Genomic DNA, 13,464 nt, shown 5'->3' with positions numbered 1-13,464 from the left:
TTTCTTTCTTTCTTTCTTTCTTTCTTTCTTCATGAAGGGATTACATACTAGTACTCAAGTAATTAAAGAGTTTTTTTGCCACTATCTTAGGGCAAAGTCACCATATATGAAACATATTGCCTTGAAAGCCACCACATCTCCAACATTTGTAACTGTGCGGATTTTTTTAAATTATTTTTCTGATTGGTGTCAAATATTACCTCTGTAGTATTTTCATATTAAAACTCTAGTAGCTTGCTAGATACAGAAGATTCAATGATATTTTAAAATATTTGTGTTTAATTCACTATTCCATCTCTCTATGTAGTAAGTAACAAAAACTGTAGAAATATGCCACAAAGTGAAAAAAGTAATAGAATGAGTGTGTTTCAGAAGTTTAGGGGAAGAACATCATTTCTCAAATGCGGTAAAAGGTATGAACATATTTCACTCTATATCTAAATTTTATTATGATGTACTAACATTTCAGGCGGTACTGCATCCTATAAACCTCAATCCTTACACAGTAGTGTATTAAAAACTTTTTGATTCTCTTGTATTGAGCTTAAAGGGACACTGAACCCAATTTTTTTCTTTTGTGATTCAGATAGAACATGAAATTTTAAGCAACTTTCTAATTTACTCCTATTATCAAATTTTCTTCATTCTCTTGGTATCTTTATTTGAAATGCAAGAATGTAAGTTTAGATGCCGGCCCATTTTTGGTGAACAACCTGGTTTGTTCTTGCTTATTGGTGGATAAATTCTTCCACCAATAAAAAAGTGCTGTCCAGAGTTCTGAACCAATAAAAAAAGCTTAGATACCTTCGTTTTCAAATAAAGATAGCAAGAGAATGAAGAAAAATTGATAATAGGAGTAAATTAGAAAGTTGCTTAAAATTGCATGTTCTAACTGAATCATGAAAGAAAAAAATTGGGTTCAGTGTCCCTTTAAAGAACAACTGCAGTAGAATATTTTTTGTCAAAGTTAATCCAATTTTCCCTCCCCCTGTATCATGTGACAGCCATCAACCAATCACAAAATCCATATAGTATAAAATTTGCACTTTTACACATGGTCATTAGGAGCTGTGACCTAAGAAAGTGTGCACATAAACAGTGTGACCTCCCTTGGCACTAAAGCGCAAACAGAAACGGTTATACTGCGGGTGTTTGCACTTTTTGGGATTAGTGCTCGTATTACAAGTTGAAAGTAAATGCCAACACATGAACTCAATCGCAATTTATGCTAGAATGATTACCGCGTTCTGAGAGCTCTGGTTAACTGTTTCACAAAACAAGAAAGTGTCACAAAACACATAAAAAATACATTAAAAAGTACAGTTACACTCATAATAACACTATCTAATAAAATTATTTAAAAAAAAGTTATAAGGGCTCAAAGATATTAGGTCTCAGGTGTTAGAAAAAAAAAAAGCTGGCAAAGGGCTTTAACATAGAGATACATGCATATACTGTACATGTCTAAAGATGTATGTGTATATATATATATATATATATATATATATATGTAAATAACACATAGAGATACCTAGGTATCTGTATGTGTTGTATTATTATTTGTTTTTAATCCCCCTGGGATGTTGCAGAGTCATTGGATATGTACCCGGTCCAGTCTTGGAGTGCAGTCTCCTTCCGTGTCTTATATATTTATATATGTGGGGGGAAAAAAGCTGACAAAGGGCTTTAACATAGAGATACATACATATACTGTACATGTCTAAAGATGTGTATATATATATATATATATATATATATATATTTATAAAACACATAGAGATACCTGGGTATCTCTATGTGTTGTATTATTATTTGTTTGTAATCCCCCTGGGATGTTGCAGAGTCATTGGATATGTACCCGGTCCGGTCTTGGAGTGCAGTCTCCTTCCGTGTCTTATATATTTATATATGTGGGGGGAAAAAAGCTGGCAAAGGGCTTTAACATAGAGATGCATACATATACCGTACATGTCTAAATATGTATGTGTGTATATATATATATGTGTTGTATTATTATTTGTTTGTAATCCCCCTATGTTTCTAGCACCCATTCCGGACTGGGGTTAACTGCCTGTGACTCTGGTGACAGCACAGCTTTTTGGGAGTGCTATTTAAGCACCCAGTGCTGGGATGTTGCAGAGTCATTGGATATGTACCTGGTCCGGTCTTGGAGTGCAGTCTCCTTCCGTGTCTTATATATTTATATATGTGTACAGATGTATTTATACGTTTATTTATGTATTTACAGACATACAGTACTGTGCAAAAGTCTTTTGCCACCATTATACATGTTTTTTTCCCAAAGTTTTAATGACAATCTATATTTATTTTTCGGTTTCTTTATTAAGACACAAACAGAAAATACAGGAAATATGTACACAAAATATAAAAAACCACAATTTTCAGAACAAAATAGCTTCTTCCCACAAACGTCAGTATTTAGTGTGACCTCCCTTGGCACTAAGCACATCTTGAACTCTTTTGGGGAGACTGTCCTGAAGTTTTCTGAAGTAATCTTCTGGAATATTATACCAGGCTTTTTTCAGTACTTCCCAGAGTTCTTCTTTAGATTTATGTTGTCTTTTATTTTTCTCTCTGTCCAGGTGATCCCATACTGCCTTTATAATATTTAGGTCTGGACTCTGTGGAGGCCATTCCATGACTATCAGTGTTTTATTAGCTGTTTTTCTCTCTAAATATGATGTCACTGCATAGCAGTGTGTTTGGGAGCGTTATCATGCTGAAAAATAAAACCATTCCCAATCAGGTGCTTTCCAGAAGGAGAGGCATGATGAATTAAAACCTGTCTGTACTTTTCAGCATTCATGATCCCATCAATTCAGACAATATCGCAGACACCACTGGCAGAAATACAGCCCCAAACCAGGACAGACCCTCAACCATGTTTCAATGAAGGCTGCAGGCACTCCTTCTTCCATCTCTCTCCAACTCTTCTTCTCACATATTGTCGACGTTTAGACCCAAAAATGTCAAACTTGGAATTTATGTCTGTCAAATTATGTGATCTTTGACATTTTGAATGGCATGCTTTAATTGAAAGTTGGTCTTATTAGCAGGCTTCCAATGAAATAAGGGTGTTAGTTTTTCCCCCACTTAATTTGCTCCGTTGACTTCAGTGGGGGAATACATTATCACACGTGCAATATTCTAACTTCAGCTTTTTGCAAGCAAAAAATTTACTCCCAGGGGAGTTTGTGCGCGAGCGGGAATGTTAAATTGCACTCCTCTTGTAATCTGGCCCAGAATGTGCACATTTTCATAATGCACATTTATTTTTATACATTGCATGCTTTATCTGATGAAACTTTAATTTTGACTTTAGTGGCCCTTTAAATTCTAGCTCTGACACTGTTCTTAGAGTCAAACCCACATGGACAGACAACAACTCACTACCTTACCAAACCTGCACATTTACATCTAGCACAAACATATGCAGCATAACAATACCATCCTAGCATTATGTATCCTTATACCCATTCAACAGTAACACTATATTAAAATAGTATTGATATAGTTATTAAAATAGAATTGTAAATGTCTAACATGAAGGTGCCATTCATTAAGTCAAACAAACATTAAGCAAAAACACTAACAGGATTTCTCTCTTCCACCAGTATGTATTGATCTGCACCATGTAGCACCAAGATACTGTCATATCCATATTGTCATACAGAAAATGTATATATATGTTACATTATGAATGGTACTTGCCAGGAATGTCCCCTTATGGCAATAACATGGCTGCAAAATATCACAGCTATAATGTAGCAATGGACATAATGTGGCCCCAGCAATATTGCCAGCAAAGGCATGACTAAGATGTCATTACTGTCAGGAGCGCAGAGCCGGACTGGGAATAGAAAGCAGCACTGGAAAAATTTGAAGGCCAGCCCTATTTCTGTTGAGTCTACAGAATGCACCGGCTTCTTTTTTTCAAGGGGATTATTGATATACTCCTTCGCCCAATATTTTTTATCAGAATTAAATTATATTTGTGTGTAAGAAATAAAAATGTGATATTATTGTTATATAGGCAACCCACAACCCAATTTCATCCATGACTCTCTGACAGTTTGGAAATTATTATCCAGAGTGTGATTTGCAGAAGACACACAAAACAATGTGTCCCTCTGTCTCACAGTGTAACTTGACTAGACACTAGAAACTACTCAGAGGGGAGCTATTAAATGGTACATGGTCTAGAAAATAAAACTTACAGGGAAATAATTTTTAACTTTAAAATGTAAAGCTCAGATGAGAAAAGAGAGGTGAATTGCATCACCAGCAGCACCACTCCCTTACATTGTAGCTGACCATCCGCAACTGCTGCAGCCTGGCAGCCCACCGAGAAATCTCCTGGTGTTCTGGTAGTCCAATCCAGCCTTGCAAGGAGGAAGGTCAAACTTCTGTTAACCACTTGCATGTTCTAACCTTAACCCTAATCCTTAACCATACTCTCCACCCACAACTGGCATTGGCTTGACACTGTGGTCAACAGTCTTCTGGCCGCATAAACTTAGATTAGCATTGACCTATATGTCATTCATCATGTTACCTCAAGCATATAAGTGTTTTCTTGACTTAGGGAAAAACAAAACAAAACACTGAAGCATTGTAATTCTGTTGCTACAATAATATAGAACATTGCAACATCATTATTTTGAGATTCCACTGATAATAAAGGGCATTAATGGAACTGTTAATGTATATGCAGTGTGTATAGTTACGTATACACCAAAAGCAAAGTGCCACAATACAAAACCTACATACTTCCAGGTTTCCTTTAGTTATTAGTTATTGGCTGAAAACAGTGAAAGGTGCTGAGATGGTAGATTTTTTTTTTTTTTTACTCCTTTAGACTTCATTTAAAGACACATAGACACACATATTCACATAAGCATCACATTTACAAAATAGAATGTTTGATATCATTGGTGATTACAGATCATGTGATCATTGGTGTCATTAATGTAATATCACCAACATGCCATGTATGATTTCATGAAGAAACTATAGTATACCTAATAAGTAGATCTCAGATCTGCATTATTGTGAGGCTGCTCTAACTAACAGAATAGTGGTTAGACAAGAACAAATGGAGTACAAATGTGTTCATATTAAGAAGTGGCACCACAAGCTGATCATAATCACAATAAGAGGTAAATGTTTAATAGAGATAAAGGGCTCCATTTATCAAAGTGTCAACTTGTTGACTTTGCGCAATTTAAGTTTGTCTGCCATTACCATTGACTAGTGATTGAACATTTGCCGTCCAAAGTTATTAACAGTTACCCTTTTTTCATTCTCATCAAATCCATTGCGAGTTACAGTGGACTACTGATAACTTTGGGTACATCAATGGCGCGATCAAGCTTACATTCTAAATTAAGCGAATTTTAACCACGTGATCCAAATTTCTATGTAATAGCAGACACCTTTTTATGTTTTGACTGTAGTAGACACGTTAAACTCCCCTCTTCATTTAATAAATATTTTTAATGGTAATTATAGTTTTTTTGTTAATATTATCTGTAGGGTATGTAAAATGTATTTGTTTTCACCTTTAAAATATTAAATGGCACCAAAAAAGTAATATACAATGGAATTTGCACTCTATTTATAAAATGTAGCATTCTGAAATTGTTGCAGTACTGTACACTAATTTTGAGCAATATTGAAGGAGTATTAAAATAAATTATTAATTGATAAATTATCATTTCTATAGTTAATTTTTGATTTATGATCGGATAATGGGCATAGGTTCAAGAAGGGTATGAAAAACCAAGGTTGATCATTGCCTTTTTATAACTGATACTCCCATTGTTTACTTTGTGGTAGTTTTTTATTCCCCATTGCTTTCTATGGTACTTGCGAATTCTAAGGTCGCGGATATCTAGTTATGACCACGGTGACGTTCAACACGTGAACAATCAAGTTGACTGCTTGATAGCTTAGAAACCTGGCGTATTGATAATTGCTACACGCAAAGCAATTGTGGAGATCATTGAAATCGAACCTTGACGATTAGAATTCGACTGTGACGAGATGAGCAGCATTTTGAGACTCCCAGACCATTCTTCCAATTTTTTATATCCCCTTACTAAGCAATTACCTCCTACATTTACCTAATCACCTTACACAACTTTGTATCGCTGCAAAAATAGAGCTGTTGCTATTTGATCTTTGCTATCATTAATAAAAATATTAAAAAGAGCAGGGCCCAGTACTGATCTTTGGGGGACCCCTCTTATTATTTTTTTTTTCTTCAATATGTGTATGATCCATTTACTACTACTTGTTGCTCCCTGTCTGCTATCCAGTTACTTATCCATGAGCTAACTTAATATGGGCTAATTTCTATTGAGCTGTTAAAAATGGAGCTATGAGTTAACAAAGTGGTCGTCAGCTAAAAGTAGTTTGCGGCTCCATGTTAGTACCAGGTTTCCATTGAAATATTTTGCGTATTGCATGCTGTTGCTCTTTTCGTGGATCTGTAAGTTAACGTTCAGTGAACGCTTCCATCCCACGTCGGATTTCTTGAAAAATGCACCTTAACAATTTTGTTGCTATGGTAATACTATAAAAGTTATGTTTAATACCTGCTCCTTTCCTGTAATTGCCTCTAGAATGAAAGACACAGGAGTTATGTTGTTTATGTTGTAGGAGTTATGTTGTATGTTGTTATTTTATTTTTTACTCAATATTTAAATTTATTGCTATATGTAATATTTATTGCTGCCCTAGGCATAGATGGAATTTTGAAGATATGAGCTTGAATATATTTTTATAAATAAGAACATAACTGCAGCTATTCCTATACATGGGCCATCAATATATATATTATATAACTTTTTCTAAAGTTAAACACTTGCATTGTTGGCAACTGGACACCGCGCAATTGGAAGCTGTCAATACACGAAATTGCTACCAACAGCAAATTTGTCCTTTTGCGACCTCACACAAACCTAATTACAGCTGAATGGAAACAAGCCCTAACTTTGAAAAATGAGAAAAATGCATCTAAAATAACTAATTAAAAGTTAAACCTTTAAAAAAATGGAGCCCAAGACTCTACACCCCTTTACAATATCTCACTTCCCCATGCACTCTTTCTAAATTTATATATATGGAAAAGAGATAGCAAATAGATACTCAGGGGAAGAAACATCTTTTAAAATAGGTGGTTTTTAAGGTGTTGTCACCAGGAATATTACACTTCTACAAGGGCTTACAAGGTTTCAACCCATTTGTTATGATTAGTTTAAAGAACTATCACAGGGATGTAGGGCTATTTGACTTATATATTTAGCTTTAGAATTGCTAATGCAGCAAAAAAAAAAAAAAAAAAAGTTCATTAAAAATGCCAGTTGAAAGTAAAATATTCATATTTCTTAGGACTTTCCTGTACAGTAAAAATCCACTAGGTGGTATGGAGAATGGGATAAACAAAAACCAAGCTAGGCTACCCCCTACCAAAAATAACTTCAAAAACAAAGCATAAAAAATATATGTTATTGCAGACCCGGCCTTAAAGTGTAACTGTTTATACAAATGACAAGTTAGAGAGAGTTTATGATACACTATATTAAATTATTCCTTTTTTGTAATTAAAGTGTGTTTTGTACTTTTGTAAGACTGGTGTATTATGACTTGTTATAAACTCTTTCCTGAACAGTAAATATGTATAATATGCACCAAACCAAGGATATCATGTTCAGGGGTCTTCTGCACATTATATCCTTGGTTTGGTGCATATTATACACATTTTTTTGTTTTATCTTTTGTGTAATTGCAAGGTTTCATTGCTGTAGTACTTTCCTGTAGAGTGTTTTTGTCAGTTAGAAGCCCAAGCTGATATTCTGATGTGTTACAGTCTGAGGGAAGATAAAGTCTGGGTCTTTAAAGCATTATTGATAGTGCTTGTCCCACTATCAATATCATAAGCCTGAGCTCAGTATAGTGCACAAGCTGGTATTACAAGTCCATGGTAAAAAAGAATTACCAGAGTACATGTTTATATTTTCATAGTGGCCTGGCTAAACATTGCTCAAATTACAAGTTGTGAGTAATGTATAATAATGTATTATAAATGAAAACATTATAGATAAATGTATTTTTATAAATAATACATAATAAAATAAAGTATATTCATACACTCATATATACCGTATTGTTCTGAGTATAGGCCGCACTTTTTCCCCCTGATGTAAGTCTCTAAATCAGGGGTGCGGCCTATACTCGGTATCTTACAGTTAAAGGTCCGGGTGGGGGTTGGGCTGAAGCGCTGATGTTGCAGGGAGGGGTCCAGGCACAGCCTGGGATTCCTGGACATTTTGTGTGAGCACAGAGTTTTTAGACTTTTGCCCCTATAGTACTGGTATTTCCTAATATGCCGCCAGACCCCGTAGCTGATCACGTGATCCCGGAATGAGACTTGCCCTGTTCAGAAGCAGGGAGGACCGTACTGGTAAGAGAAGTGAGGACCGTACTTGTAAGAGAAGTGTGATCCGAGGAGGAGACTTGACTGATAGTCACTCATTTTACTACGGTACTTTTGTGTGAAAATTCTTAAACTTGTACCGGTATATCCCCCAGAAACAACATGGCACACCAATGTGCTCTGAATGGGAGTGAGAGGGGTTTAAGATGAGAGTAAGAGCTGCTGTTAAAGGAGGGTGAGTCAGGATTGATGAGGAGGGGGTTGTGTGAAGAAATAGGGGGCTATGGTTGGTGAGAAAGGCTGAGAGGAGGCTTATGTAAGGTAGGGGTAGTGGTAATAGTGTGAGTAGTGGACACTGCTTGAGGGAAGGAGTGGGTTAAGAGGAAGCAGCCTGTGAGGTTTATGAGGGGGCTGTGTGTATGAGGGAGGAGGTTAAGGAGACTTAGGGCATCTGCCAGGGCTAAGGCTAAGAGATTAAAGAGGGGTCTGTGTGTGAAGGTGGTCAGAAAGGCTGAGGGGAGGCTTATGTAAGATAGGGGTAGTGGTAATAGTGTGAGTAGTGGGCACTGTTTGAGGGAAGGAGTGGGTTAAGAGGAGGCAGCCTGTGAGGGTTATTTCTTAAAAATGGCACCAAACTTTAAGGGTGCGGCTTATATTCAGGAGCGGCCTATACTCGGAACAATACGGGTATGTCAATAATAATCTATTGTCAATTTGCTCCTGAAAACATGAAAGACGATGGAAGAAGACAACAATAAATCTGTTAATTTCATCCTATTGATCAGTATTGCTTTAGTCCTGAAGAAGAGAAGATTTTTTTTAAAATGCATTGTTAGCCCAAACAATATTAAAAGGTATCAACACTTATTTAATCCTTTTTTTTTGTTTTTGGTGTATGAATAAATGGTCAAATCATGCTCGTATGCCCAGTGTGACGATATCATAAGTGCATTGTCAATGCATAGAAACAACAGCATAGAATATAGGAACTGGTATTACAGATAAAAAAGTGTTAATCACTTAAAATACAGTAAAGTCATATTCATGGTTAGACAGAGCATACCAGTTAAACAACTTTCCAATTTACTTCTATTATTTCATTTACTTCCTTCTCTTGTTATCCTTTGCTGAAAGGTTTATCTAGGTAAGCTTAGGGGCAGCAAAGAACTGTTTAAAATTGTATGTTCTACCTAAATCATGAAAGGAACATTTTGGGTTTCATGTCCCTTTAATAAATCTTACGTCAACAATAATAATAAACCTAGAGTCATGTATTTATTTAAACTGCAAAAATATTTTCAAAAATCAATAAATGAAACAAATATATATAAAGAAATAAATGATCAGTATATAAATCAAGATTACATATAAGAATACATCATCAACAATGAAATAAATTAAATAACCACTAAGTTGCAATGTATTTAAACAAAGTATTATACAAAGTATTATTTATACATATCTAATATTTACCTAGAATCGTATGTCTGGTAAAATAATCCTGTCTCTTACAAATGGAATACATTCAACCTCTTGTATAGGGAGAGTAGATGTATCATCATTATGTATTTGTACTACATGACTAGCCAAACAATAATTTTTTTATTTTTACTTGTATTCAAATGTTTATTTAATCTCATTTCAGTTTACTCTTTATTCATCCTGTATGGGCCAAACAGCAGCTGGATGTAAAATCATATGGAGTTACACGAGTAATTAAGTCTTCAACCTCTCATTACTTAACATTTTAATAAGCATATGTCATTCTTTATAAATTTACAGCAGGTGCATTTTCTTGTTTATTTTTTGACGTTAATAACCATTTATGTATTTATTGCTATAAAAAACAAACTATTGTTGGGTCTTTAGAAAAGGGAGATAAAAACCCTAGCAAATTCTTTCCATCCTAGACAAACTGGCTTTTATATCTGAAGTTTATCTCACTGCTAGGTCTTTATAGGAAAATTAAAAACTTTGAGATTGTAATATAAAAAATGTTTAATTACGTGCAGTAAAATAACTTTTAAATATATTTGTATTAGCTATTATCCCTTTGCATTTGTTTCATTACGATTGCAAATTCGTAATGAAAACACAAATATTCGTTTTGTTTTCACAAATGCATTAACTAATTTAAAGGGACAGTCAAGTCCAAAAAAAACTTTCATGATTTAAATAGGGCATGCAATTTTAAACAACTTCCCAATTTACTTTTATCACCAATTTTGCTTTGTTCTCTTGGTATTCTTAGTTGAAAGCTAAAACTAGGAGGTTCATATGCTAATTCCTTAGACCTTGAAGACTGCCTCTAATCTGAATACATTTTGACCACTAGAGGGCATTAGTTCACATGTTTCATATAGATAACATTGAGCTCTTGCACGTAAAGTGACCTAGGAGTGAGCACTGATTGGCTAAACTGCATGTCTGTCAAAAGAACTGAAATAAGGGGGCAGTCAGCAGAAGCTTAGATACAAGATAATTACAGAGGTAAAACGTGTATTATTATAACTGTGTTGGATATGCAAAACTGGGGAATGGGTAATAAAGGGATTATCTTTCTTTTTAAACAACAAAGTTCTGGTGTAGACTGTCCCTTTAAAGAAAACAAAGAAATACTGATGAGATTTGTCAGCATACTTTTTATTTGAAATTAGCTGCAAAGGGTTAAATACTTACCTCTAGCACGCTGGAGATCCACGCTAATCCCAACCCTTCTTCACAGAGCCCAGGGCCTGCGTTAAAGGAAAAGGTCCTTTAGTGAAGGCCCTGGGGTCCACCACACTAAGCCTCATATTAGCGTGGCCAGGCTCTATAAAGAAGGGTTTGGATTAGCTTGGCTCTCCTGTATAATTATAAGTCCACAGGTGACAAGCAGTACCATATTAATAGAGGCATCACATTTTTATACTAGTTTATATGTCATATCTAACAGTTTGTCTATAATAGGTGATAAATCATTCTCACAATTATAGTTACTCAATATAGTAACTAATATTTTATCCTGGGTAGCTTTGAGCTTTATGTAATACTGTCGTTGCTTTCCCTAATGTCCCTAAATCAAGATTTGATGGATGTTCTATGCTTGTATAATTGTCTCTCCTGATGCATAACTATTAATTTTGTTCACTGAAGACTATATTTATGAATGTCTATTGAAGAGTGTATTTGAGTATGTGTCATTGTGTGAGATAGAGAGTGCTTGTGTGGGTGTTCGTGAGTGTGTTTGTGTGTGTGAGTCTTTGTGTGTGTATGTGTCTTTGTGTATGTTTCTATGAGTGTGTGTCTATGTTTTCTGTGGGTGGGTGTGTTTTCCTGTGAGTGCCTGTTGTGCCTATGTGTGTCCAGTATCTGGAAATCACCAACCCAGCACTCAACCTGTGTTTAGGCAGTTCAGGGCCTCCCTTTAAGCAACTGCATACTGTTTGCATAATCTAGCTGGAATCTTCTTTGCCAAAAATATAGTTAGAACTATTATTCTTGTAATTCTCCAATTTTTACAGAAAATGTAGCCCTAACTCATTACTTGTCAGGTCAGTGCAAACAGGAGTGGATAGTCTATGTTTTCTGTGGGTGTATGTATGTGTGTGTATGTAAGTGTTTCTGTGGTTGTCTGTGTGAGTGGGTCTCTGTGTGTTGCTGTAGTTGCATGTGTGTGTGTGTGTAAGTGTTTCTGTGGTTATCTGTGTGAGTGGGTCTCTGTGTGTTGCTGTAGGTGCATGTGTGTGTGTGTGTGTAAGTGTTTCTGTGGTTGTCTGTGTGAGTGGGTCTCTGTGTGTTGCTGTAGGTGCATGTGTGTGTGTGTGTGTGTGTAAGTGTTTCTGTGGTTGTCTGTGTGAGTGGGTCTCTGTGTGTTGCTGTAGGTGCGTGTGTGTTTGTGTGTGTAAGTGTTTCTGTGGTTGTCTGTGTAAGGGGGTCTCTGTGTGTTTCTGTGGGTGTGAATGTTATTGTGTGAGTGTGTCTAAGTGTGTGTCTCTGGGTGTGTGTATTTCAGTGCATATGTGTTACTACTTTTACAACATTTTATGTAGCTTGACTACACTTGAATAAAGTGTGCATACAATTCGTCACTTGACAAAAAATTGCACAGGTAAATTGAGGGGGGCCTGATCAATGGTTTAGTAAGGGCCACCAAAATTTCTAGTGGTGTTCCTGCTGCTTTCAAATAAGAGGTCTCATGTTTCACTATGAATTGTGTGGAGGGCTTCACTGTTGCCACTGTGATCATCTAATAGCCACCTAAACGTGACCATCCTCTTTCAAAAGAGGGGTAGCTTGTAAAACATATTTGGGGTGCTAGGATTGCTAGCAGTGATAAACGAATGAGTAGGGACTTTGGCCCATCCTCATTTTTTCACTATAGTAATGAGGATTTACAGAAGTAATTCAAGGATGACACATTACCACCATTTGCACTCTAGGCAACAGTGCAGAGAATGACAAGTTGTCCTGCACAGTAAAGGCGTTAATTTATTGCACAACTGTAGACAAATATTGTAAAAAAAAAAAGCTGATTTGTGTCCCTTTAATGATCAATGTCTGAAAAACTGCATGCTAGCATCCTATCATTGATTGGACAGAAATTATGTACTGGTTTAAGTACTGAGGTAGGCTTAGGTGAGTGCACACATCCTTAACACTGCCTGGTAGCAACCATGTTTGTAACAATTTTATATACAAAATGCTCAGGACGTGCCCTGAGCCCATCAAATTTACCTCTTTTATCTTGTGAAATTGGCTTATTTCTATGGGAGCATCCATTCATAGGCCCAGGCCACACATCCTGGTGTAGTGCAGGATCAAGCAAACCCAACATTTGGGGAATGCTATATTACACAAAATTGAAGTAGACCCCTCTAGAAACAGTGCAGGGCTAGAGCCCTTAAAATTTAAGTAGCAATGCCTGTCATACACAAAATAGAACATAAAAGATAATACCTCGTTTTTTCTTGTTTTAATAGCTATAAAATGACGTGCATCCTCCGCATATTACAAAGCCACTT

Source organism: Bombina bombina, chromosome 4 (genome assembly GCF_027579735.1).
Source record: "Bombina bombina isolate aBomBom1 chromosome 4, aBomBom1.pri, whole genome shotgun sequence".
NCBI lineage: Eukaryota > Metazoa > Chordata > Amphibia > Anura > Bombinatoridae > Bombina > Bombina bombina.
The sequence above is the reverse complement of the archived record's forward strand: the minus strand, read 5'-3'. Positions refer to the sequence as shown.